Consider the following 22472-nt stretch of genomic DNA (forward strand, 5'->3'; position numbering starts at 1 on the left):
ACATGGTGCATTCAGGGACACATCTCACTGACCACAGATCAGATGTTACTGTTGCTCATGAGAAGTTTAATTATGACTGCAGTGCAGCTTTTTAGCATTACAATGTCTGCTAACCTATTGTGTCAGTTTTATTGCATTCAGGAAGTGTTCTATTATTGTGAACACTTGAAATACACTATCATATATCTATATCACAATATCACATTTACTTGCCTAAGACACATGGTTAAGCACATAGTTCAGGACATCAAAATAAACGTCTCGGCTGTTAGAGTGTGATGGTCTTGTAACATCAATACTTGCCCTAAGGCCTGCCATATCCTGCTCACTGAGTGGACATTCAACAGGTGGAAGAATCACTCCAGTACTTTCAGCTTCCAGATCACGGCCAACATTGAAGTCGACAAATGCATCCTCCATTTCCTAGATGAAGTTACGTAAACAGATTTCAAAAATTGAAAACAAATATTATAATTGTTTAAAAAGAAAACTACCTCTGACAGGTCTGGAGAGTCGACAGGATTCTGGAGGAGTCCTAGAGTCCAGAGTTGTTGTGGGGATAGATTTTGTTCTGTTCTGAGAGGGTGATTGTCCCAACCCACCCTGAAGACATCAAGATCCCTCTGCAGACGTGGGAGAAATGTATGCTGGGCACAGAACAGGTGGATGCTGTCTGAAGGAGCTAGAATGCCTTCGTACTCGAGACTGTGAAGAATCTCATAGTACACATTTGTAACAGCCATCCAAACGTCTCTCCACAAACGCTCTATTCTGTCAAATGAAAACAACAAATTACCCTGAAATATTTTTTTTTTTAGATACTAATAAATATTTTGTATACTTCCACAAAGTATGACTGTGGTGAAAAGCAACTTCTGATGTTATCAATTACAATACATTACATTTATTAAATTTACAAAATATACCTTTGATTGTGAACACTCTTTCCTGACAGGAAGCTTCCTCTTCCGCAGCCCCTGACAGTGAACATGCATTGTGCAATGCCTACATTCTCTACTCCTTGGTCACCTCTTACTCTAAACAAAATGTATGCCACACAAATACATTAAGACACATTTTACATGAGTTGCTCATTTACATTATTAAATGTAAGAAACTAAAATTGAAGTGATTGAATATTTCTAAACATCAAACTGGCTTTAGAAAGAAAATGAAGTATAGGATTTGTTTTAGTTGGTGCTAGCTGTAAAAAGGTCAAGAACCATTTAAAAAGCTTTACTATATACCCGTACTAGAATTACAGAGTTAATGCAGTAGTTCTCCAGTCACTTGCAATTGTGGTCTTACCTTAATGGAAAGCCATACTTTTGCACTGCCTCCAAGAAGAAATCAAGGGCACTTGATGCTTTATTGTTGGTTGCTGCACCCAGGTACATAATCTGGAGACAGCATCAAATTCATAAAACAATTCACTGTCCTAATAATATGCAGAGGGCTAATAAATACACTTCCCTGGATATTAATCCTGGGTCCATACATTTTACATACAAGGGGGGGGGGGATTTCATTTTTTTTTTTTAACTTCCCACTCCTTTTTGAGCAGACAATAGATATATATATATATATATATATATATATATATATATATATATATATATATATATATATATATATATAGTACAGTATATGTGTTTCTGTTTATATTTATGCACATATTAAATATTGTAAAAAAAAAATTTATGTGCTTGTGTACAGTAGTGGTTAAAAAATACCTTTCGCGAGAAGCCATCAACTCCTCCAAAGATAACCAGACCATATCTAATGGGAAATTTAAAAAATCAAAACATGCATGTAAAAATCAGTTTTGAAGTATCTGGCTCCATTCATTTGGTGTTATCAAACAAAGGTATTACAAATATGAGGTAGAACTAATCATCCTTGCAAATGTACTGTATACATCTAAACATCATATAAACATAAACGTATTATAATAAATGTATTGCCCACCTGATGAGTTTATGGTTTGTGTCGACATGTATCAAGTGCAGAGGACCTTGAACAGAATATGCCCTTCTTGCAACACATCCCATCCCTGTCATTCTTGAAAAAACACCAACACTGTCCACACGATGCATGGATGATGACACTCTGTTCCACTGGACACGGTGGCCCATGCCATGCAGGATTCCTTTCATCAGTCTGTATCCTACGTGTGGTGTCCTGGCTTTCACTGATCTCAGCAAATTATCTAGTTGATCATCGGTTACATTACTGTACATCTGCATTATGGAAAGGCCATTCTCTTGCATCCGCCGTTTCACAGTACTCGCAGATATTCCCAGATGCGCAATGCGTGACACTGGTAGTGACATTTCTATCAAAGTTTCAAGTTGATGGGGGGACACATTTGTGCTCCACATTGACATGTGTTGACAGCTCAGTCAAAGCTTGGAGGACATCCTGTGGAATCTCAACCTGTTGAGATAATGCCCTTAAAAAGGCATCTCCTGGTTGATGATAAACTGCAAATAACCTACATCCAGGGGCAGTCTTTGCATGGCCTGGGTCACTCTGGTGAGTAATCTCTGAAGAAACTCAATTTTTAGTTGCTCCTAAAGAAACACAACATCACTTTTATGGTAAGGCTAACATGAATTACACACAATTGTTTTTATTCCTCCATCCATTATCTAATAACCTGCTTCGTCCTGCAGTTATACGGGTGAGAGGCGGGGTACAACCTGGACAGGTCACCCGTCCATTGCAGGGCAACACACAGACAAACCAGTTATGCGCCATGAGTACTTTGGGCACGCGATCACTGACAGATTTGTCAACTGTAAACTGTAGATTATTCCATAATGTGTTGACTCAATATAGTGATTGTTACCAGGTCTGCTTTGAAGCATCTTATACTTTGACTGGTGTCAATGTTTTGCAGCAGGTCACATCAATATGAAAGATAGCGCGTGTTGAGGTAACCCTTTGAAATGTCCAATGTTCCCTGAATGCACCGTGGCTGAGCAAAGCCCTTAGCCTTCATTGTCCTGCTGTCACTCAGCAGGCCACACCCATGTCCCACCCCAAGCAAAATCGGGGTCAAAACCTCAAAGGTGAAAAAAGCAGAGGCGAAAGTGGAAAAAAGATTTGAACCTGAAAAGTAAATCTGAAGCTGAAAAAAGATCTGAACCTGAAGAAACTGTAAAAAATTAAGATTTGAATCTGAAAACAAAAAATCTGAAACTGAAAAAAATAAAATGGTAAATATGAAAATAATTATTGACATGAAACCTGAAAATAAACTATTTATTCAAAAGAATTTCAAAGTTGATTCAAAAAAAAATTTTGAACAGAAAAAAATCAACATCAAAACATAAATTTTCAGTTTCAAGTTTTAGTGTTTGAATGAAATTTATTTTTTCAGGTGAACAAAACTTATGACCCCAATTTGGCTCCATACACTAGGGCCCTAATTACTCTCCCTTCTTATGATCCTTCCATCTCTGTCAAATGCTCGGCTGTGTTCAACCAGTTTGAGCATGTCAGCCTGCCCTTTCTGAGAGACATTCAATGTTTGTCAAAGTTTGTCTTCAAACAAGATGCTTATGTTTAAGGCAAAAGTTGCGACAGAAACAAGTTCTCCTTCAAAGACTGAGGAGGAAAGTTCATGACAGTCAGCGCTTCTATGACCTTGTTCAAGTTTTGCAGCGTGTTTTCGCTCGAAGCTGTGAAGACATAGTGATCTAACAGACGAGGTGGCCGAGTGGTTAAGGCGATGGACTGCTAATCCATTGTGCTCTGCACGCGTGGGTTCGAATCCCATCCTCGTCGTGTTGTGTTTTAAGTTCAACAGTAAAAACTATGGACAGAGTCCGCCAAAACTCAAAATACGGACAAAGAGGGGTAGCACTAGCTGAGTTTAGGGGAGAAACTCGTGCTGTGATATGGCAACCGTCTGTCGCTCAAGTGCCAACTCTCATAATTATGCGTAATTTTAAGTCTGAATACAATCCCACAGCAGCTCATCAACAAACTGAACCAGCTGGGGCTAACTACTTGCTGTGCAACTGGCTGCTGGACTTCCTCACCGGGAGACCTCAGACAGTGCGGGTCGGCAGAAACACATCCAGCACCATCACAATGAACACCGGGGCTCCCCAAGGATGTGTGCTGAGCCCCCTCCTCTTCACTCTGCTGGCCCATGACTGCACGCCAACACACAACTCCAACATCTTTGTGAAGTTTGTGGACGACACAACTGTGGTGGGTCTCATCTCCAGTGGAGATGAAACAAACTACAGGAATGAGATGCACCTTCTGGTCGAGTGGTGCAGAGACCACAACCTCTCCCTGAATGTGGAGAAGACAAAGGTTGTGGACTACAGGAGAGCACACAGTCAGCACACCCCTCTGACCATCGACGGTGCTGCTGTGGAGCAGGTGAGCAGTACCAAGTTCCTGGGTGTGCACATCACTGAGGACCTCTCCTGGACTAACAACAGTGCATCACTGACCAAGAAGGCACAGCAGCGCCTCTACTTCCTCCGCAAGCTTAAAAGAGCCAGAGCCCCTCCCTCCATCCTGTGCACCTTCTACAGAGGGCCTGTTGAGAGCATCCTGTCCAGCTGGATCACTGTGTGGTACGGAGCCTGCACCGCCACCTGCAGGAAGACGCTTCATCGCATAGTGAGAGCAGCTGAGAGGATCATCAGCGTCCCTCTCCCCTCCCTCCAAGACCTCTACGACAGCCGTCTCACCAACTGGGGTGTTCCTCTCTTTCATTCTCTTCATCTTCTGTGACATCAGAAAGATGAAGAGACCAAAAATGGCCTCAGCATTATGAAGAGCTAACTAACTAACAAGCTGGAAACTCTGCTCTGACACTCAGGGCCACTTACTGTCACGCAAAGGTACTCACTGACACTCACAGGCACTCACAGGAACTCGCTAAATATCACTGAAACTCACCAAGTTTCATCAACCAACTACTACCTCCACAAAAGTCGACGCCCACCCACGTTAGCTAGCGTTGGTGTCATCGCTCTGTTTGTGTCATCACAGGGCAGCTTTCCAACTAGAAATGAACTGAACTGGCTTTCCATACAACACTGTCATGAGGTCCACATTGTCCTGTAATGGAATCCAGAGTCTGAGAGTGTATGACTGGCAACAAATAACAATTTCACTTTGTAGATTAAAGCAACATGTGCTCACACCAGAATCAGTCCTGTCAGCTGATATGAACAGGACTTCCTCCTCCTCCTCCTCAGGTTCAGACAATATGAAGAAGTCCTCTATAAAAACACATAAATTCATTAAGTATGTATGCTTTATGTGTATAGGACCACTGTCCCCTATGGACTAGCAGAAGTGAGCATATGAGGAACTGGAACCGCTTCTTCATCTGGACCATGGGGATGCCAATTTATAACACCTGAACCCACCTCCACTGTCTGCACACACAGGAAGTTCACCCTTAATCAATGCTCTCTGTTTCAGTTAACCTGTCTGAATTAGTCTCTGAAACAACATGTAGAGCCCGTATGGCGCCTCCGGCCGCCAGTGTGTCAAGCAAGCCGCCTCCTCCTACAGCCAATCGCGAGGCCGAGTGCTACCACAAATTTACCACGAATTGACCAATGACAGAGCCGCCCTCTACCACGATTTGCTAGCCCCACCTCCGCCGACAGCCAATCACGAGGCCGAGTGCTACCACGAATTGACCATGAATCGACCAATGACAGAGCTGTCCTCTACCACAATTTGCCAGCTCCCGCCTACATCCGTGGCAACGAGCTGGCCAATCTCAGCTCGGACCGCTGCTGGAGGCAGAGAATGACCCGGTCACTGCGCTGTTGCTATGGTGAACGTCATTCCATTTTCCGAGCTACATCGCTGTTGGACGGCTATCCGCAGGATAATTTACTCCGCTAACTGTCTGCAATTTTAATTTCTGCCGGCGAGTACGACTGTTTGTATTGTTTGAGTGTTTGTATTGTATTTTAATGTTGGTATTTGATTGTAAAGTGTTATGTTTGTGTAGTAACATAAATAACCTAGCCTACATAGCGGCTGCTCTTTACCGGCCAGTTAAGTTCAGATTCAGAATCAGAATTCCTTTGTTTATCCCAGAGGGGAAATTCTTTTTTGTTACAGACAATAGAAATTAAAGATAAATTGAGTAAGTGAAAGTATGAAATTCAAATATATAATAAATATCTAAATACCTGGATAGCATTTACATCCCTGAGTTGTATCTAAAAGTTATTAGCCGAGGGTGCCGAGCAACTTAGCCAACTCCGGCTAAGTTGCTCGGCTAATAACTTCACGTCGTGTCACGTGGTTCAAGCCTAGTGCTATTTTTAACTTTAGTAACCGTTACATTTAATGGGCTTTTATTACTATGGCATAGTATTACTATGTCATAGCATCACGCTGTTTTCAATAGCCTATGATAATATATTTGTTATAAACACTTATAATTTACAGTTGTTTAAACAACAAACAATAAGCTATTATGTTACATTAGGCTAATGGTCTGATAGGTGCTTAGTTAAACATTATGCTTGGCCTCCTTGTTCTTGTTCTTCTCTAATTGTTGTTCTTTTATGACTTCAAGAAGAGACCCGATGGGACCATAATCCTAAATGACTCCCATGATGCTGGCCGGGTGAAGAGCAGGGCCCAGCCATGGTCTCGTCCTCTTTCACCAGAGGAGGTGCTGGAGTCGGCCAGACAGGCTGCAGTTGCACAAGGCCTCGACCCAGACAACAAGGTGTGTGTGCTGGGTCTACATAAGCTGCAGGTCGGAATGTTTAGGGGGCAGACATTCAAATGGGTGCTGGAAAATGCTCTGGGGTATGGTGGTTACCTGGTGGCCTCAATGATCAGGGAGAGTGAGAAGGGTGAGGTGAAGGACTCCATTAACAACAGGGCCAATAAGGAAGCCTTCCGCCGCTACATGGAGCTGTTTCCTGAGGGCCGGGAGGCTATCTCCATTAAGCTCCAACGGGCGAGCACCCACACATCTTCCTCCACCATTGCCAAGGCTACACCTACCATCAGTGTTGCCTCAGCCTCTGCAGTGCCAACCCCTGGTGGTGCTTCTGCGACGCCGTCCACCAGCCAGCCCCCTGCTTCTACTGCAACAACTGTAAGCCAGTCCCCACTCTCCACCAGCAGTGCCTCTGCTACACCACCCACCAGCCGAGCCCCTTCAACAGTGTGTGTGCCAGTCACATCACTGCATGCTTTGCTGGCGGGAAAGAACCTCACCCAAAGGAGCCTTGACATGTCTGTCAAAAGACTAGTCTCTTCTTCTACCTCCAGGTTTCAGCCTAGTAAGTATGATGTAATTATAGTTGTGTGATCTCAATAATATCAGTACACAGAGAGTACACAGTATATATATATTTTTTTTACTTATTCATTAATGTTTTCTCCAGCCATTCCAACGCGAGGCTCATCAGAGCTCATCCTCCCAGTCCCTGCACCAGCAGTGCCATGTGCCACGGAGCCACCATGTGACGTGGACGACAGGGACCTGGTCATGGCAGCAGAGCAAGTGGAGGAGTCAGTAGCAACACGTGAGTTCCAATTCAACAATAAATAGAAATCATTCAGCAAATAAATAAACAAAGCAAAATTCTTACACTGCACATCTTGTATTCTGTTTAACAGAGAGCAGACTTTGTCTCCCTGCTGGCTGGATACCAGCCTTGCCAGTGCTAGACCAGCAGTGGATTTCAAAAACTTTGTTTAAGTGGTCCAGAACTGGACAACCCGAGCTGGACTTCACCAGGGTGGACAGAATGTGGTGGTACCCACCACAGCCATCACTTGCTCCCACTGGCATTCCACCAATGGAGCAGTACTTTGGCCACCCACTGTTCTTGTGGATGCCAAGGAAGCTGTGGCGCATGAAGATACTCTGCCCTCATAAAGACTGTGGGAAGGAGGAACTAACATCAGCTGGACTGCATCAAAGGGTACGGTTGTTGGTGTCAGTGGCACATATTTCATGGTGGCGGAGTATCTTTCATGTAAGGGGTGCAAGCGGAAAGTCATAAGCTGGGCGAGCAACATCATCCACCAGTTGGACATCGGCCATCGCATGCAGTTCCCCTGTTTGCTCACAGCCAAGCTGGGATGTGATATGCACGTTATGCGGCAGAGAGGCCTGGGGAACAGCAGCAGCCAGGTCCAGAGACAGCTGGAAGAGCAGCATGTTGAGGTCTGGCTGCAGAAGCAGCTCCAGTTACTGACAGACTGCAGTGGAGTTGCTAGAGCCGTATCTGCAGGGCTTGTTGCTCCAGTGGCCATTGGGAACATGCCAGCAATGATACCTGTGCCAAAACATCGATGGCTAATGCAGGTATACTGTCAGGATGTGCTTGGCAGGTTAGAGGAGATCAAGGCATCCATCACCTCGCTTTTTGGCAGAGTCTTAAAGATGGACTCCACTAAGAAAATTGTCAAGAAGCTGGCAGGTGAAAGTCGCTCCACAGCATCATGGGCCACCAACATTGGCAATGAGCATGGCCAGGTCATCATGTCTGTGCTGACAGCCAGTGAGGGCTATGGCCTCGGCAAAATGATTGGTGGCCTAATCTGCCGCTTCCAGGATGCAGGAGTACCACCTCCTGAGGTGCTGTATGTGGACAGGGACTGCTGTGGGTCCACACATCTTCACAGCATGTTTAGACCATGGGGCTGCATGCAGATACGACTCGATGTGTGGCACTTCATGCGGAGGATTGCTGTGGGATGCACCACAGACTCACACTCCCTTTATGCTGGCTTCATGAACCAGCTGAGCCAGTGTATTTTCATCTTGGATGAGGATGATGTGCGTGCCCTGAGGGAGGCCAAGTGCGCTGAGCTGGCAGCAAGACACCTACACCCCTCCACCACTGCTGCTGTCATGCGGCACATCTCCAGAGCAGAGATGGCGCTGCACTGCAGACGGACCACCAGGAGTAGCACTGAGATAGAGGCACTCATCACCCAGCTCTTGGTGGCCTATGATAGGGACAGGGGGTGCAACACCCTTGGTGTGCCCCTCATCAACAGCGAGCGGATGGTGGAGATCTGGAAGGTGCAGAAAAAACACCTCTGTTGCCTCCAGGACCCCCCTGGCGTGCAGCTGTACATGCAGACGGGGACCCTGCAGAAGGGGGGGCACACACTGCCAACATACAGATGCGCCAGGGGATCAACATCTCTGGAGAGCTTTCATCTCCACATGAATAGATTCATCCCAGGTGAAACTTCTTCCCAACTTTTGCACAGCTAAAATGTAGTTTGGTGTAGAGAATTAAGCACAATTTAATAACAGAGATATATTTTCTCTTTAGGAACTTTGGCCGGTGCCAACTTTTTCCAGGCCTATCTGGTGGATGGACTTGCCAGGTGGAATGAGGACAGAGGCAGGGCAGCTGAAGGAAGAGTGGAGCCCCATTCTTACAGTGGCCTTCTCCGGCATGCAGTCAACCAGCTTGCAGAGAACGTCATGGGACTGAAGCTGGTGAACTACACACCACCAAGAAAATATACTGGTACAGTTTCTTAATGTCTGAAAAAGCTCATCTGTATTATTAAGTTTATTGCATCTGTTTGTACATGACATATAATTTGATGTGTTTGTGTATGTTTGTGTGATTTTCAGGAGAGCTTATTGGGGTGGAATATTTGTATGACCAGACAGGCACTGCACTAGAGGACTACAAGCACACATTGGCTGCCATGGAGACAGACACTGTGACTGTGGCTGATGATGAGGGCTATGTTGAGCAGGCGCCAGAGGAGTTTGAGGACTTCACTGTACCCTTGCCGGAAGATCCTCTACTCACAGGTCCCACTGCCACAGCTTCTCCACTTGCCACAGACGTGTCTCCAGCTCCTGTTCCTGCTCCTCCTGCTCCTGCTAGCTCAGGAGATTTGCTTACTGGGGCCTCTCCACTTGCCACAGACGCATCTGCTGCTGTCTGCATCTACAGTAAGTTTCATCATAGACCTCTGGCATGTGCTGTCAGACTTTGACAAGGCTAGAACTAAATACCCTACTCTGCATCAGGATAGCCTAACCAAGGGTCGGTTTAGGGCCACAAAAAAGTTGGTGGCACCAGGGGTGGAGTCCACCAAACGGTATGTTCAATTAATTTTTGTGTTTGTTTCTTTATTGACTTGTTTTGTTTAAAGTAGGTGTGACCCATTATTGCTAAGTTTTACACTGCCTTAAATTTCCAGGTCTTTTGTTGGGTCACATGCTCCGGCCCAGTGGCCAAACTGCAACCGGCTGGTGGAAGCCATCTTTATCCACCTCTGCATGACTATCACTGGCCGAAAAAAAGAGTCCCACAGGCAGCCAGAGCCGATGGACTCAGATTATTCATGCATACAGCAACATACGCCAGTGTGTTATCAACAACGCCTGTGTGATGTCTGAGACCACCATCCAGCTGCCTGAGGTGAACACAGCAACACTGGCACAGTGGTGAGTAAATCATGAAATATGTGTACCATGTCAGTTTTGTTTGGCCTACACCCTTCTTTAAAACTCTGCCCTTTTGTTGTTGTTTTGTTGTTCCAGGTACAACAAGCGGAGCCGATCTCAGGAGACCGAGGTGCTTCAGCAAGGCATTCAGTCTCCAAAAGCTCCAATTGCAGGAGCGGTGCAGCAGCCATCCACACCTCAAAAAGAAGCTCTCCTAACCATGGCTGTGGGGGATAACCCACATATCTTTACCTTGCCAGCCAATACAGCAGGCATGGCCAAACTTAAAAGGCGGCTGTGTTTTGGTGAGACAGGCCCCCCATCCTCCTATCTGCATCCTGTGGCCAACCAGGCATCCACTTCACTGCAGCGTCCATAGGCCAGTGTGGCATCCACTTCGCTGCAGCATCCTGCCACCAACACATCTCTACTGTATATGCCTGTGGTGTTTCAGCCCCCACATCTGCCAGGTCCCAGGTCCCATCAACAGCTGATCCTGCCAGCTGGCACATCTCAACCACTGGTGGAAGATGTGCCATATACAACACAGAGGAACAGGAAAAGGAGGCAGGAGAGGGAACAGGCAGGTGTACAACACAGGAAATACACAAAAAAAACTGATGTGGTGGTATGCAAAAGTTGCCAGAAAGACCGCCGGCTTCCAGGGCACCACCAATACTTTGGAAACTGGTACTGTGCAGAGACAGCAACAGAGCCATTGGCTGAATGGAGGGAGCACCTAGCAGCCAAAGGCTATGGAAAGAGAAACAAAGAGCAGGGTCTGCTCCTTGTTCCTCAGTGGAGAGCGAGGGAGGCGTCAGGGATGAGGAGCAGAGAGAAAGTGAGAAATAAAGAGAGAGAAAGTGCACTTTCATGTATGTATGTATGTGTCTGTGTAATTAATTTCTATCTTTTTGAGGATAAATAATGTGTTTTTTTTAGATTTCTGTAGCACAGTTTGAAAAATCTTAAATTGCTGCTCCTGTTTTCAGGGTTTTGCTTGCTTGCCTAAATGTCTGTCGAATGGAAGATGATAACGAGCCGATAATGTTGGGAGCCATGTAAGGGCTCATGACATGACAATGGATTGAACAATAGGTCTCCCAGACAGTATTGTTAGACCTCTAGAATGTGTGGATTCTTGAAAAGGTGTGACTGCCTTTAAGAGTATCACAATTGAATGAGGCAAGCTTTCATTCAGAATTCAAGATTCACCATTTAATTCCATGAAATACTTTTTGTAGAAAGGTTCAAATGAAATGATAAAAACAACACAAACCTAATTTGCGTTTTGGGGGTTAATCAAGAGTCTGTAGCCATTGATGAGCCTTTTATTGTAGACAAGGTAGGTATACAAAAAAGGATGTTAAGAAAAATGCAGATTAACATATTACACCTTGTTATTAAGGATAAAATTATTTTATACAATCCATATTAGCTAAATAGTGAGCAGATTGCATTTATTCCACTCAATGCATGCATGTGCAATTGGACTATTACAGCAAATGACACGTGAAATTTGTCACATACAAACGGTGTGCATCACTCTCCTTTTGCTTTGTTTTTAATTATGACGTCACCTCGGTAAAATGTCATACAACGACCGATATGTTTCGCGTAATTCCAGTGCAAAATATTAACGCGCCTAGCGGGATTCGAACCGGCGCTCTCAGCGCGATTTGTGGCATCAACGTCAACACATGGGCGCTAGCGGGATTCGAACCGGCGCTCTCGGCACGATTTGTGGCATCAACATCAACACATGGGCGCTAGCCTTGGCGCAGTCGGTAGAGCATCAGACTTTTAATCTCAGGGTCCAGGGTTCAAGTCCCTGTTTGGGCGGAAAGCTTTGTACTCCTGTCACACTGCTTCCAGATGGTACAATCTTTACTTTAATTTTCATATCTGTCCAATGAGAGACAATTGTCAGAGGAGAGGTTCTGCTTCTCAGGAGGGTCACACCCTAATACAAGACCACTTCCTGTTATAAAACAAATAAACTTTATGATTCAATGTTGAGCTAATGCCACAGCCACAAAAAGACATTTCTCCAGCTGCTAGACAGCAAGTCTTATCTAGACATGGAGGACAGTCTCCTCATGGAGGACAGTGATATGCAAAGTGTTCAGTCTTTGTTGACACAAAGAAATCTTTGCATGTATCTTTACCAATGTCAAACTGCTGACAGTCGGCCGGGTAGAGGAGGAGAAGAAGACCCATGAGAAGCAGGTTCCATGGTGTAATGGTTAGCACTCTGGACTTTGACTCCAGCGATCTGAGTTCAAATCTCAGTGGAACCTTTAGTTTAGTTTGGACAGTAATACTGGTGTCCTTTCTACTTTCTCTAAAAATCCAGGACTCACTTTGCAGATTTCCAGTCAGCATGTTGTAACTGAATAACTATCAGAGTGTATCAGAAGGAGATCTTACATAAAGATAGAATTTAAATCTCTCTCCTAAATGACACTTTAATCTGGGATTAATAATGAGTATAAAAGTAGCTGAAGACATAATTTATTAAAGTATTATAACAAATACCTCCTTTATAGGGGCTGTCTTGATAACTGCCTCTCATTTCCACCTGTTCCACCATCTGTTCAACACACACAACAGCAGCTGAAACTGATTCACAATCAGTGTTGATCCTAACTGGACAGGCTGGATTCACACAAGTGTGACTGACTTTTTGGGACAATATTATAACAAATACTTATGAGACATTATATAAAAAGAAAGATCAGTGCATCATGACTTCAGCTCCATTCAAAGCTTTAGGAGGCTTCATGGCCTCCATCACTCCATAAGACTGTTCCATCTGTTCTGCATCTCTGACATGTGCTGGGACGTGGTGGCTTGGATGTTTCACTGCCGCTCATCTAGTAATAATGAGTAACACATATATGAACATCAAGCTGATTATGTCATTCTAAACTGAGTCCTTGGAAGAGCAGAAGCTGTGAACAGACCTTGTGGAGCAATGGTAGCACGTCTGAGTCCAGATCAGAAGGTTGCATGTTCAAATCATGTCAGGGTCACTGGTTTTATGTAATTTAGTCCTCTTTCTGTTCACACCAGGTCCACTAGAGCTCTCAGACTCCTCCACTGCACTGAAGTCTGGGTAGTTTTCACTTGAAGCAGAATGTCGGCTTTCTCCTGTGTTTTCTGGTTAAATTACTGCACATTCAGGGAAAATAGAGTTAGGGTTAAATAGAGCAAAAAATCCTGAGTCATCGATCTGCATTTGTTTAGAGGGCCGAAAGGGAGCAAGTGTGAAAACACCCTAAATTTTAATCTTTAGTGGGACCAACACTCCCCCGAATAGCTTCTTCAGTTCTGCAGTGACAATGTTCTTCCTCAGCCAGTTGTTGTCTTTGTCTTGTTGTCTGTGGGTCTTGTTTTTCTGGCTTTGATGACAGCCCAGCTGGGATAGCCACAGGTTTGCAGGGCCTTTCTGATGTGATGTTGCTCCTTCTTCTTCTCCTCTGAGCTGGTCGGTACAGTTTGAGCTCTGTGCTGCAGCCATTGCGACAGCCATCGCACCTCAGAGTGATCCAGCAGTGCCTCATGTTCAGCAGCATACAGTGAGCAGCTTTAATCTCTGGATTGACAGACTTTATCTGCGCAATAACTTGCAGAACAGAAAGTCTTCCAAAATATCTCCTTTCCAGGGATAGCACACCAAAACTATCAACTGAGCAGCACTGGAGATGCTCTGCTCTGTCGATTCATCCAACTGAAAGGAACATTTCTTACATGATCGCAGTCTATCCAGCAGCTGTGCCTGAATGAACTTTCAGTTTATTAGCTGCCTCTGTGCCAAGCAAAAGCTCACACCAGTCAGATCTCTGTCCACCTGTACGGCCACAAAGCTGGGGGCAGTAACGCTGTTTTCCGGGATGTCTGAGTGCAGTCCTTTTTTTCTAGCTCTCAGGATGGGAGCTGTATCCACCCTGAAGGATGGCGCCACAGGAAGTTAAAAGGCACTATGACTCTGGTGGGACTCGAACCCACAACCTTTGAATCACTTCTCCTGTGTTTAACTAGAAGGCCAATGCGCTATCCATTGCGCCACAGAGCCACAAAGCAGTCAATTTGTTTGTCCTAGAATGAAAGGCAGAAATCCGGAATAAGCAGCAGCATTCCAGAATAGTCAACAGAATTCCAGAATTATACGTAGAATTCAGGAGTAACAGACAGTATTCTGGCAAGTCAGCAGTCCAGAAGGGAAGGCAACATCAGCAGTGGCTCAGTGGTAGAGCAGGGTTGTGTGTCCTTGACCCACATTGCCTCCAGTGCTGGTCATTGTATGACACTGCTTGGCAGCAGCCTTAAGCAATTTCCCTTCTGGGATTATTAAAGTATTTAAAAAAAGTCAGCATAACAGAGGTTACAGCATCACTGAGTTTCCCCTCAGGGAAGCTGCTTTTTACTGCCACCCCTGGATATATGCAGTCCAGTGCAGTGAGGCATGCTCTGTTCTGTACAATGGAGAAACCAAACAACTACTCCAAAATCTGGCCTTCAATGTTTGTCAAAGTTTGTCTTCAAACAAGATGCTTATGTTTAAGGCAAAAGCTGTGACAGAAACAAGTTCTTCTTCAAAGATACACAACTCCAACATCTTTGTGAAGTTTGTGGACGACACAACTGTGGTGGGTCTCATCTCCGGTGGAGATGAAACAAACTACAGGAATGAGGTGCACCTTCTGGCCGAGTGGTGCAGAGACCACAACCTCTCCCTGAATGTGGAGAAGACAAAGGAGATGGTTGTGGACTACAGGAGAGCACACAGTCAGCACACCCCTCTGACCATCGACGGGGTTCCTGGGTGTGCACATCACTGAGGACCTCTGTTTACATTATGCCAACTGCACTGTCTTGCACTATACATCTTTTGCACTCTTACTGCATTGTGCCTTCATTTTTGTGCCTTGTATTTTGTGTGTGCCTCATTGTAGGTACATTTTTTTACACTTACACAAGTTTTTAGTTATATGTTATATATGGAGTGAAGAGTAACGCAATTTCGATTCTCCGTATGTCCAGCACATATAGCAGATTTGACAATAAAGCTGACTTTGAATTAAAACGAGTGAGTTGTAAAAAAAAATTCACCCCCCATACAATTGAACCTGAATGAATTGAATGAATTGAACCTATCATTTGAGACCAGAATGTTTTTTTGTACCAGGCTGTAAACATGTTCATTTCTGCTGTGAAGTTGGACATTTTAACATGGGAGTCTATGGGTAATAACACACGTGAATTACAATTTTTCACACATGTCGTAAACATTCCAATTTAAGACTAGTGGTTAAGACCTTCAAAACTCAGTGTGTAACATTGTTGGAAAAAACTGTTTGATTTGGCATGTTTGTAGAGAAGATTGAAGCAAGGCGTCTGGACTTGTAGAGTTTTCCTGAAGAGGTTTCGCTGCTCATCCAAGCAGCTTCATCAGTTGTTGATCTGTTGGTGGGAAACATGGTTTACATGTGGCTGCAGACCTCAGTGGGTGGTCTGGATAAAACTCACAAACAATAGCACTAAATGTTTCCATAATTACCTGTGATGATCTGGCTGCCTGTGCCAGGTGTGCCTAATGACTGGCTAACGACTATGAGACTGCTGGTAGACAGCCCATTGTTCTTGCTGTTAGCATGTGACTTGGAGTGAAACTTCCTGGGAATGGATGAAATAACTGCTTTGTATGTGGTAAAAAGATGAGGCCACCACCTCGAGAAGGTTTTACCAGCTTAACATAGGCTTAACATGGCTTCCTTGACTTCCTCTCTGTCTAAAATGTGAACATTGTTGTCCTCAAAGGAGTGTCCTTTGTCTTTGAGGTGGAGGTGAACAGCTGAGTCTTGTCCTGAGGAGGTGGCTCTCCTGTGCTGAGCCATTCTCCTGTGGAGTGGTTGTTTAGTTTCTCCAATGTACAGATCAGAGCATTCCTCACTGCATTGGACTGCATATATGATATTGCTGTGTTTCTCCCTGGGAGTTTTATCCTTTGGGTGTACCAGTTTCTGTCTCAGGATTGTCCTCCAGTGGAGACTGCAACCTTAACACAGCGCCTTGGACGAAAAGCAGACTTGCAGAATGAAAGGCAGCATTTCGGAATGAAAAGCATTCCAGAATGAAATTCAAATTTCCGGAATGAAAGGCAGTAATCCAGATTAAGTGGCAGCATTCCAGAATAGACATCAGTATTCCGGAATGACAGGCAGAATTCCCGATTAACACTCTGTATAGTGGAAGAGAAGTCAGCAAGACATCATTCTGGAATGAAAAGCATCCCAGAATGGAAGAAAGCATTCCCAAATGAAAGGCAGAAATCTAGAATGAGAGCATCCTGGAATAGACATCCAGAATAACATCATAACGTCATTTAATCAATAGGGCTCGACCGATTAGCTCAATCCCCATACAGCCAATCTGTGTTTTCATTGTTGAAGCGTGGATATGCCTGTTTCACTTACTGTGTGCTGGTTGGTACATTGGACTTGGAACTGTTAGCCTGCAGCCATATTACTTGCCGAGGGACCTAAGTCATGTGACAGTACAGACAACGTTAGCCCAGAGCTAATGCTCTGTGTTAGCCTAAGCAGCACTTGTATGCAGGGGTACAGTGTTAGAGTTAAAATTCCCCTTGTTTCTTTTGATCACCTCCCGAGTTGGTTTATGAGGAAGGAGCGGATAAATTCTGGTCTCAAGATTACAATTTATTGAACAATGAGGCAGATTCTGAGTCACAGAGCTCTGGGTTGTTGCACACAAAGAACATGGGGAACATGCAACAGTTATACCTGCAGTAGCCCCCCCCCCCCCCTAATCAAGTCACACCCTCTTCTAGCCGGTCACAGACCCATCTGTCTTCTGATTATACTTTGAAGTTCTGATGTTGACTTCCTGGAGTGTGGGATGCTAGCTCAGGACTCTCTCCACATCAGAGCCTCTTGTATTGGGAAGGTCCCAGACATCAATGTTGAATGGCAAAAGGCAACAGGATTTGTTACTTTGGTGAGAAACAGGAGGTCGGATGTCCCAGGGAAGTAACAATGATTAAAGGAGAGGCTGCATGTACAGATATTAAAATTTCCATCACGACCCAGGTTGGTTCTGTCCATGAGTGCATGGTCTTGTCCAGTTTGTCCTGTCCAGTTTGGTGTTGGCGCTCCTTTACTTGTTTCCATTTCATTCGCAGGTAAATCTGCGCCGACCAGAGTCTCCGTTTGACAGACAGCTATCACAGAAAGTTGCCGACAGCTGAGCAAGTAGTCACGTGCCAACATGGCACAGGTTGAATTGCTTCCAAGCCGGCTGTGTTCACGATCACATGGTCGTTTGAGACTACAAGCCTTCACTGTCCATTCTACCCTGTTTACTTTATTAGGAAGGTGCTCTACAATTGTCCCAACAAGCAGGGGGAGCACTGTACATAAAACTCTCTTCCTCACATGTTATTGTCATGTGTTTTTATGAAAGATAAGGCTGACTTGTTTTCTTGCTTCTCTATTTAAACAATCTGAAATCTTCACTGACACTGATGTGAACAGACTGAGAGTGTCTCTGTGCTATCTCAACAAGTCTTGAGCCAGAGATGAGAGTTTTCATCTGCATGGTCACCACATAATGAATCATTCTTACTATTGTGATGCCTTGAGATGAGGTCCAGTATTCTGGAATGGAAGTTAGCATGCCAGAATGGAAGGCAACATTCCGGGACAAACATCGGCATAACAGAATGTAGAGCACATTTGCACAATGAAAGACAGCATTCCGGAATGAAAGTCAAAATTCCGGAATGAAAGGCAGAAATCTAGAATAAGTGGCAGCATACCAGAATAGACATCAGTATTCCAGAAGGATAGGCAGAATTCCCGAATAACAGTTAGTATTCTGGAACAGAGGTCAGTATTCCGTAACAGAAGTCAGCAAGACAGCATTCTGGAATGAAAAGCATTCCAGAATAAAAGAAAGTATTCCCAAATGAAAGGCAGAAATCTAGAATGAGTGGCAGCATACCAGAATAGACATCCACCCACTCCAGAATGATAGGCAGGATTCCGGAATTAAACCCCTAACCCGACAGCGGCCTGTGACATCATGGAAGTCAGCATTCTGAAATGGAAGGCAACATTCTCGGTCCAGCAATTTTAAAATGAAGAAAAAATGAAAAGTGTCAGATTGACTGTGCCACGGTTTGGTCCTCAGACATGGAGGAGCATAAAGTGATCTTTGAGATGAAAAGATCCGATGTTGGCAAGATTTGAACCTGCGCGGGGAAACCCCAATGGATTTCAAGTCCATCGCCTTAACCACTCGGCCACAACAACTGTATAATTTGCTGTACCATTGGGGATACAGTACAGACAATGACATTTATGTAAGCTAGAATAACAAAATCAATTGTGAATAGAAATTAAATCAAATATGTCAAGGTGCTTTAACATGAAAATAAGTTGTTCACTGGCGCTCCTCATACAGACCAGGAGTCAGGCGTGTGCACAGCTTGTTTACGGTGAGGGCAGCTACTGAGAACATGTGTTCTATTCAACTAGCATCCTGATTAAAAAGAAAGAAAGACATTCCAAGTACTTCATGTGAGCTGCGTATTCACAGAATATATTCACATATTCTGACGGAGCACTGCTACATGTCAAGTCAAGCCTAAGACAAAAACTTCTCCACCCTAACCAAAAGGCATGGTGCCGTAACATTGAGGATGAGGAAGAGGAGTTGTTCTCCGCTAACCAACGTGCAGCAGCTGATCAATGAACACAGCTGCACTGCTTCCTGAACCAAACTGGGCCAGCTCTCCTCCTGCAGCCACCTTTTCAGTCCCAATGCACTTCTTTCTTCATTAGTCTCCAAATGCGTCCTCCTTTTGCCTGAATTTGGAGGATGCATCGCTACCATCCTTCGTGGCCTTAAATATCCCACAATGCTTTGCGGGCCTACTTTTTGTCCAATAGTACAATGACGGACCAAGTGAGCAGCAGCAGCACCGGCAGGAGTGCCGAATTCACATTTAAATGTAAGTAAAGAGCAGTAGTTCCAGAGTTTTAAAATGCTAGTAGCATTAAAAAAATGAGTTTTATATTTACAAACATGACGTCCTGTTGATACGAGGCGCTGTAAACTAAACATTTTGATTGGATGTTGTTTCTTGTTGTTTACTGTAGTATAGTATAAAGTATAGTTCACGTGAGGAGCAATATTATCGTTATTATATCAAACGGTCATTCTGCCTGTTATTATGTTGTAGGAGGAGCAGAGAGAAACAGAAGAAACCTGACAACTGATAACGGAGGAGATGAGACTGGAGAGGGAGGGAGAGAGAGAGGAGAGAGAGGGAGAGAGAGAGAGAGAGAGAGAGAGAGGGAGAGAGAGAGAGAGAGAGGGAGAGAGAGGGAGGGAGAGAGAGAGAAAGAGAGGGAGAGAGAGCAGAGAAAGAGCGGACAGACCTCAGCTCATACAGAGGATGGTGGACAGCAGTGATTTTTATGTTCTGTTATTTAAATGGTCACTTATTAAATTGTATATTAAATTGTTCTTGTCTCTGTGTTCTTAAACTCTTCTAACCTTGTTACATCATGTTTCAATACCTATTTATAATTTAAGTAAACTTTTGAACAACTTCTCAGTGACCACAGTAAATCATTTATTGTTCTGTTATGTACAATATTTACAAAGACACAGTTTGAACATTTCTAACTATTTACCAGTGGGCATTATGAAAATGTACAGTTTATTATTTATAAAGATCAGCAGAAAATACTATTCACAAAGAACATATATATAAATGTTTGGCTGAGCAGGAGTCCTTGGTGCTGCTGGACTGGACGATGCCACGGTGAAGACCTTGGAGTCCTCTGGCTGTGAGTGGGACATCATCTGGGGGAGGGGGGTGCCTGTCTCCTCTGTCCACCACATCGTCCATCAGGGTTTGCAGAGCTGACGATCGGCGGCTGCCATGTTACTAAAGATGTTTTTAAAAAGGGCAAAAATAAAAATAATAACTTCCACAGAGCGGCTTCCAAAGCAGCTTAAAATATGAAAAGCTATAAAATATGTATCCTCACCCTCCAAAGGTGATGATGGTCAGTACACCTCCTCCAGGACAGACAGCTGGTCCTGCAGGGAGCCCCACTCTCCTCCACCCAGCAGTAATTCTCTGGTGCAGTGACAGACCTGATGCTTAATGACACATTAAAGCAGTGCTTTCAGGGTTATTTGCAGGGTTCTTACACATTTAGCTATTTAATTTAAAGTATTAAAATTACAAACAGAACCCTGTATCAAGTCTTACAATTGAATAAAATATAAATTACATTTAATCATATTTGTCTATCTACTGGTTATATGGCTAGCGTTTGCTCAGTAGCTGGTATATTAATTATGATCAATAATATGGTTAAACAGCAGCTTACCGTCACCTCCCCACTGCGCTCTCCCAGCCTGAAGAAAATGAGCCGTCACCGGTTTTGCTGCCGCTGGAGCCGCCTCTCCTCTTCCTCCAACAACAAATAAATATATTAAAAAATTCCAAATTTCTAAATCCACACTATTGTCCCGCTTGTTGTGTAGTCCGTGTTGTGTCGCTGTCGCTGTCGCTGCTTTTGTTTTTCCTGGGGCAAAATTTATGACGTCGCGCCACAATCAGGAAGTGCTTTGAAGGCCAGACCGTCCCATTTACCAACGGTTGAGGATCCTCCGGAGGACGCGGCCTCCTGAGACCGCGTAGGCTGCGTCCTCCGAAGGATGCAGACCCTGAATTGAGACACAACCTGAGTCTTTCTCTGTGTCTTTGCTTCTTTTTAACGTCCCGGGCAGGAGCAGGTGAGTGATCGCAGTTCCGCCGACGTCACAGGTTGAGGAGAAAAAGGGCAATCAGGCAGTTCAACACAAATTTTAGAATTCAAATGTAAATGTTTCTGATCCATCACCAGAACACTGGGAAACACATTTACTACCCTTTGTGTCATCAGGGACAAAAATGTTATATGTTATATATGTTATATACTGCTCTAAAAACTGAACAGATTCATATTTTTCTGCATCAATATGTGGAACAACTTCAGGACTGCTCAGAACTACCAAACATGACATCATTGGAGGAGTTTAACGCTTTAAATGCCAGGTAGATTGCATGATGCAAATATTTCATGTAAAAATGCACAAAACAAGTTATTTTACAAGTTGGGAGGCTCAGGCATTATTTTATATCTGTCATGTCAAAGTTTATCCAAAATATTGAGTTGGAGTTATTAGTGTTTGTATTGCAGCAGTTTTAAATGGTGTTTTCCACTTAGGTCCATTAACTCCTATTATAATACTACATTTTAATATCAGAGCCATAACAACATGGAATCATGCATTTCTTAATGTAAGGGTTTCATTTGTGAGGACATGTCAAAGTTCATGATCATAAATTCAGCTTCACATTCTTCATTTCACTGCTTCTAAGACAAAAACATGTTCTGACCTGAAATCACAGTCAGTGATTCAAATGAAAGTGAAACATCATCAACATTTAAAGCACAAAGTTGAAGCTGCTGTCACTTCCACACACTCTGCTTCTACACACAGCACAGACTCACTGAGGAACCAGGAAACAACCTGAACCCAAACCCAGCATGTAGAGGCTGAGTGAATGTGGTGCTGAAGGTGTGGAGGTGGATCAGTGTGTCAGAGGAGACTCTGTAGAAGGACAGAGTGCCAGCAGGACAGTCCACATACACTGCTGCTCTGTGAGAGACAGAGGAGGAGGAGATGGATGTTTCTCTGTTATTGTGACAGACAGAGTAACCACGATCAGAGCAGAACAGACTCCAGGACTGATTGTTTCCTCCAAACCTGCAGTCATCACTGTCTCCTTTCCTTCTGATTCTTCTGTAACTCACTGATATATTAACCCCTCCTCTCCTCTCGACCTCCCAGTAATAGCGACCAGTCAGAACATTTCTACACAGCAGCTGAGGACACCAGTCAAATCTGTCTGGATGATCAGGAT

General features: G+C 44.2%; 5 non-coding genes across 5 annotated transcripts; 3 read left to right on the forward strand and 2 right to left on the reverse strand.

The window, feature by feature from the left end:
* Window positions 1-3710: 3710 nt before the first annotated feature.
* Window positions 3711-3792, forward strand: trnas-gcu (transfer RNA serine (anticodon GCU)). The gene has a single exon. It is a non-coding gene; the product is annotated as a tRNA-Ser (tRNA).
* Window positions 3793-12684: 8892 nt separating this feature from the next.
* On the forward strand, window positions 12685-12756 carry trnaq-uug (transfer RNA glutamine (anticodon UUG)). Its single transcript has one exon. It is a non-coding gene; the product is annotated as a tRNA-Gln (tRNA).
* Window positions 12757-13419: 663 nt separating this feature from the next.
* On the forward strand, window positions 13420-13491 carry trnaw-cca (transfer RNA tryptophan (anticodon CCA)). Its single transcript has one exon. It is a non-coding gene; the product is annotated as a tRNA-Trp (tRNA).
* Window positions 13492-14442: 951 nt separating this feature from the next.
* trnar-ucu (transfer RNA arginine (anticodon UCU)) lies at window positions 14443-14534 on the reverse strand. The gene is given in 2 exon segments: window positions 14443-14478; window positions 14498-14534. It is a non-coding gene; the product is annotated as a tRNA-Arg (tRNA).
* Window positions 14535-18710: 4176 nt separating this feature from the next.
* On the reverse strand, window positions 18711-18792 carry trnas-uga (transfer RNA serine (anticodon UGA)). The gene has a single exon. It is a non-coding gene; the product is annotated as a tRNA-Ser (tRNA).
* Window positions 18793-22472: the final 3680 nt, after the last annotated feature.

The sequence above is a fragment of the Parambassis ranga genome, unplaced genomic scaffold (genome assembly GCF_900634625.1).
Source record: "Parambassis ranga unplaced genomic scaffold, fParRan2.1 scaffold_88_arrow_ctg1, whole genome shotgun sequence".
Lineage (NCBI taxonomy): Eukaryota > Metazoa > Chordata > Actinopteri > Ambassidae > Parambassis > Parambassis ranga.